Below are 6,000 nucleotides of genomic sequence, written 5' to 3' on the forward strand. Positions count from 1 at the left end.
CCAAGTATTGGTGAGGATGTGGAGCGATTCTCGTACATTGTATATCAGGATGCAAAAATGACTCAACCACTTTGAAGAACTCTTTGGCAGTTCCTTATAAACCTACAGTTTCTAAACATACACTTGCTTGGGAGAAGTGAAAAATATATATCCTCAAGAACTCTTTACACTGATATTCATAGGTTTATTCACATAAACTCCAGAAACAACCCAAATGCCACTAACATGTGAATGGATAAACAAGGTGTGGTACATTTATGTAATAAAATACTACTCAGCAATACAAAAGAACCAAACTACTCATGAACATGAAGAAATAAGGAATAAAATTTTATAAATAAATCAAAAACATTATGCTCAATGAAAGAGGCCAGACACAAAGGAGTATGTTAGGGTATGATTCCATTCACAGGGAACTCTGGAAAAGACAAAGCTTATCTGTGATGACAGAGTTCAGATCGATCAGCGGTAATTGCAGAGGAGGGAGGAGAGCAAAGAGGCACCAGGGGACCTACTGGGTAATTCTGTAGCTTGATTGTGGTGGTGGTTATACGAGTGTTTGCATGTCAAAAGCCAATGAACTGTACACTTAAAATGGGTACATTTTATTACATATAAGCCATGCCTCAATAAAGTTGATCACAAACATTTTCTATGGCCTGGCTTTAATCTCATCTTGTCCAGGAAGCCTTCCCTGATAAATCTGCATAGATATTTCCTCTCATCTATTGCTGTCTTCATTAAAACATCCCAGAACCTCCCAGTCTAACTCATGCTTCTCAGGGCCAGGCCCACGGGCATCAGCAGATATCTGGGGACATGAGAGGAGCTGAATTGATGGTGTTTGGAAAAGTGACAGAGACATCTGCCAGGAAGTAGGGTGACTTCCTCTGACCCTCAGTTTCCCCATCTGTAATGGGGATGGGGTGAGGGAACCACAGGATCTCTCTTTCCCTTTTATCTCTTATCATCTCTTTCACTTTGCCTCTCATCTCTGCCATCTCTAACTCTCTAGCACTCTCTCCGGTCTGCTCTTCTTTCCTGCCTCCGGCCCTGTCTCTCAGTCTGTATCTTTAATCTGGCTCTCATTTTTGCCTTCTTCCTCTTTGTGGTCTTGCTCAGGCCTCAATGAGAACCCTGGTTCTCACTGCAGAACCAGGGCCCCTGCAGAAAGAAGGCATCCCAGTTTTCTTGTTAAATTTCTAACAAGCCATACCTCACAGGGAGTTGTAAGCTGGTCTGTTGGCTGTAGGGGGCAGGGGCAAGGAAGTGATGGGATAATGGGTGGAAAGGGAAGGGAGAGATTCTTAAAGGCAGCATTAACCAGGTACCCAGGCCTACTTGGCTCTGTCAGTAGCTCTGAGTCACCTGCTGTGGCAGGAGGCCCTCTTGTCTGGATGGCCTAGGTCCTGTGTGTCTAGTCCACAATGGCTTCCACGGGACAGAGTCTTAATGGCGTGGTTAAGAATACATGACTGATTGTCAGGCCACGCTGGGCTAGAGTTCCTCCTAAACTATCTAGTAGCTGATGGCTCTAAGCAAGTCATCACTTTTCTGTGCCTCAATTTCCTCATTTCTACAACAGGATAAAAAAAAAACATGGTTCACAGAGACTGGCTCAAAATGGCAGTGTGAGTAGGGTGGCAGAAATGTTCTCCCAAAACCATACATATTTTTGAAAATACTACAAATACAACTATTCCTAAAAGAGAGACCAGAAGATACAGTCCAACAGCCAGGCTACATCTACTGCTGGGAGAACTCAACATCTCACGAAAAGGGAAAGATACAAAGCCGTGACCCAGCAGGACCCGAGCACTCCCCCCACCCCAGCTCACCGGCAGGAGGAAAAGAATCAGAGTGGGAGGGAGTGGAAGCACAGCACTGCTAAATAACCAGACCTGGTGGTCTGCACTGGGAGCACAGACACACATTGCATGGTGTGCTGGATATTAGAGAAGTTGAAAAGTAAAATCCGAGACAGAGACTGCGAGTGGGTCCCCACAGCTGGCTCCCCTGGGACAAAAGAAAATTGGGCACTTTTTAAAAGTTTTAAAAGGACAAGGGCCCACCAGCTGGACAAAATCGTCCCAGCACACTCAGCCCGACAGGCTGGGAATCTTGAGGAACTTCAGGCCCCCTAACCTCCTGGGGGGTAACACAGCCCTGAAGCCCCTCATGGTGATAAGCAGCCTGCCATTCTTTCCCCCTGTCCCCGCTGGCACTGCAAGCAAACCAGCTGACCCACCACAGCTGCAGAGCAGCTGGAGAACAGCCTTGCCCACAGCAACCACACAGAGTCTCCTCCCAGTGCACAGCTAACTGGGACAGACAATGGAAGCCAGAGCAAGGTCCAGAAGGCACAAAGGGGTGCCATTCTCATAGGAGAACACTCCTGGCACGTCTGCCACCCCCCACAGTGCACCAGGCTATCCAGAGGGCCGCCCCACCAATGGCAGCTCAGGATATTATCCCAGAGACTGCCCCCAGTGTGCAGGTAACTGGCACAGGCAGTGGAAGCTGGAGCAAGGTCCAGAAAGCAAAAAGGGGCACCATTCTCACAGGAAAACACACCCTGTGTGGCTGCAACACCCCGCAGTATGCTAGGCTATCCTGAGGGCTGCCCCACCCATGGCAGCTCAGGGGATTATCCCAGAGACTGCTCCCCGTGTACAGGCAGATGACACAGGCAGCAGAGAAGGGCAAGGTGACCAACAAGCAGGAAGGGACTTTGTTCCCCCAGCTGACACACACACCACTTGCCTGCAACCACTTCTATAGCAATGAAAAGACAGAAGAATCTGGCCCAGTCAAAAATCACTCAAACAACCCCAGAGAGAGGGCCTGGTGAGATAGATATAACCCATCTTCCTGAAAAAGAATTCAAAATAAAAGTCATAACCATGCTGATGGACCTACAGAGAAATATGCAAGAGCTAAGGGATGAAGTCTGGAGAGAGATAACAGAAATGAAACAATCAATAGAAGGTCTTAAGAGCAGACTGGACAAGGTGCAAGAGACTGTTAATGGAATAGAAATCAGCGAACAGGAATACAGAGAAGCTAAAGCAGAGAGAGATAAAAGGATCTCTAGGAATGAAAGAATATTAAGAGAACTGTGTGACCAATCCAAATGGAAAAATATTTGCATTATAGGAGTACCAGAAGAAGAAGAAAGAAAAAGGGACAGAAAATGTCTTTGAAGAAATAATTGCTGAAAACTTCCCCAAGCTGGGGAAGGAAATAGTCTCTCAGACCATGGAAGCGCACAGATCTCCCAACACAAGGGACCCAAAGAGGACAACACCAAGACATATAATAATTAAAATGGCAAAGATCAAAGACAAGGACAGAGTATTAAAGGCAGCCAGAGAGAGAAAAAACATCACCTACAAAGGGAAATCCATCAGGCTATCGTCAGACTTCTCAACAGAAACCTTACAGGCCAGAAGAGAATGGCATGATGTATTTAATGCAATGAAACAGAAGGGCCTTGAACCAAGAATACTGTATCCAGCATGGTTATCATTTAAATTTGAAGGAGGGATTAAACAATTTCCAGATAAGCAAAAGTTGAGGGAATTTGCCTCCCACAAACCACCTCTACAGGATATTTTAAAGAGACTGCTCTATGTAGAAGCACTCCTAAGGCTAAATAGATGTCATCAGAGAAAATAAAATCACAGCAAAGCAGACCAACCAAATACTAACTAAAGGCAAAAAAATAAAATCAACTCTATACAAAAGCAGTCAAAGGAAACACAGAAAGTACAGAATAAAACACCTAAAATATAAAGAATGGAGGAGGAAGAATAAGAAGGGAGAGAAATAAAGAATCATCAGACTGTGTTTATAATAGTGTAGTAAGTGAATTAAAGTTAGACAGTTAGATAGTAAAGAAGCTACCCTTGAACCTTTGGTAACTACGAATCCAAAGCCTGCAATGGTAATAAGTACATATCTATCAATACTCACCCTAAATGTAAATGGACTGAATGCACCAATCAAAAGACATAGAGCAATAGAATGGATAAAAAAGCAAGACCCATCTATATGCTGCTTACAAGAGACTCACCTCAAACCCAACGATACACAGACTAAAAGTGAAGGGATGGAAAAAGATATTTCATGCAAACTATAGGGAGAAAAAAGCAGGTGTTACAGTATTTGTATCAGACAAAATAGACTTCCAAAACAAAGAAAGTAAGAGATAAAGAAGGACATTACATAATGACAAAGGGGGCAGTCCAACAAAAGGATATAATCATTATAAATATCTATGCACCCAACACAGGAGCAACGACATATGTGAAACTGATACTAACAGAATTAAAGGAGGAAATAGAATGCAATGCATTCATTCTAGGAGACTTTAACACACCACTCACTCCAAAGGACAGATTCGCCAAACAGAAAATAAGTAAGGACAACACAGAGGCACTGAACAACACACTAGAAAAGATGGACCTAACAAACATCTACAGAACTCTATACCCAAAAGCAGCAGGATACACATTCTTCTCAAGTGCACATGGAACATTCTCCAGAATAGACTACATACTAGGCCACAAAAAGAGCCTCAGTAAATTCAAAAAGATTGAAATTCTACCAACCAACTTCTCAGATCACAAAGGTATAAAACTATAAATAAATGGTACAAAGAAAACAAAAAGGCTCACAAACACATGAAGGCTTAACAACATACTCCTAAATAATCAATGGATCAATGACCAAATTAAAACAGAGATCAAGCAATATATGGAGACAAATGACAACAGCAGCACAAAGCCCCAACTTCTGTGAGATTCAGCAAAGGCAGTTCTAAGAGGAAAGTATGTAGAAATCCAGGCCTATTTAAAGAAGGAAGAACAATCCCAAATGAATAGTCTAAAGTCACAGTTATTGAAACTGGAAAAAGAAGAACAAATGAGGCCCAAAGTCGGCAGAATGAGGGAAATAATAAAGATCAGAGAAGAAATAAATAAAATTGAGAAGAATAAAACAATAGAAAAAAAATCAATGAAACCAAGATCTGGTTCTTTGAGAAAACAAACAAAATAGATAAACCCCTAGCCAGACTTACTAAGAGAAAAAGAGAATCTGCACACATCAACAGAATCAGAAATGAGAAAGGAAAAATCATGATGGACCCCACAGAAATACAAAGAATTATTAGAAAATACTATGAAAACCTTTATGCTAACAAGCAGGAAAACCTAGAAGAAATGGACAACTTCCTAGAAAAATAAAACCTTCCAAGACTGACCAAGAAAGAAACAGAAAATCTAAACAGACCAATTACCAGCACAGAAATTGAAGCGGTAATCAAAAAACTACCCAAGAACAAAACGCCCGGGCCAGATGGATTTACCTCGGAATTTTATCAGACATACAGAGAAGACATAATACCCATTCTCCTTAAAGTTTTCCAAAAAATTGAAGAGGAGGGAATACTTGCAAACTCATTCTATGAAGCCAGCATCACTCTAATACCAAAACCAGGCAAAGACCCCACCAAGAAAGAAAATTACAGGCCAATATCCTTGATGAACATAGATGCAAAAATACTCAACTAAATATTAGCAAACTGAATTCAGAAATACATCAAGAGGATCATACACCATGACCAAGTGGGATTCATCTCAGGGATGCTGGGATGGTACAACATTAGAAAATCCATGAACATCATCCACTACTTCAACAAAAAGAAGGACAAAACCTCATGATCATCCCCATAGATGCTGAAAAAGCATTCGACAATATTCAACATCCATTCATGATAAAAACTCTTAACAAAATGGGTATAGAGGGCAAGTACCTTAACATAATAAAGGCCATATATGACAAACCCACAGCCAACATCATACTTAACAGCAAGAAGCTGAAAGCTTTTCACCTACGGTCGGGAACAAGACAGGGATGCCCACTCTCCCCACTGATATTCAACATAGTACTGGAGGTCCTAGCCACAGCAATCAGACAACACAAAGAAATAAAAGG

Source organism: Manis javanica, chromosome 4, assembly GCF_040802235.1.
Source record: "Manis javanica isolate MJ-LG chromosome 4, MJ_LKY, whole genome shotgun sequence".
In the NCBI taxonomy this organism is placed as follows: domain Eukaryota; kingdom Metazoa; phylum Chordata; class Mammalia; order Pholidota; family Manidae; genus Manis; species Manis javanica.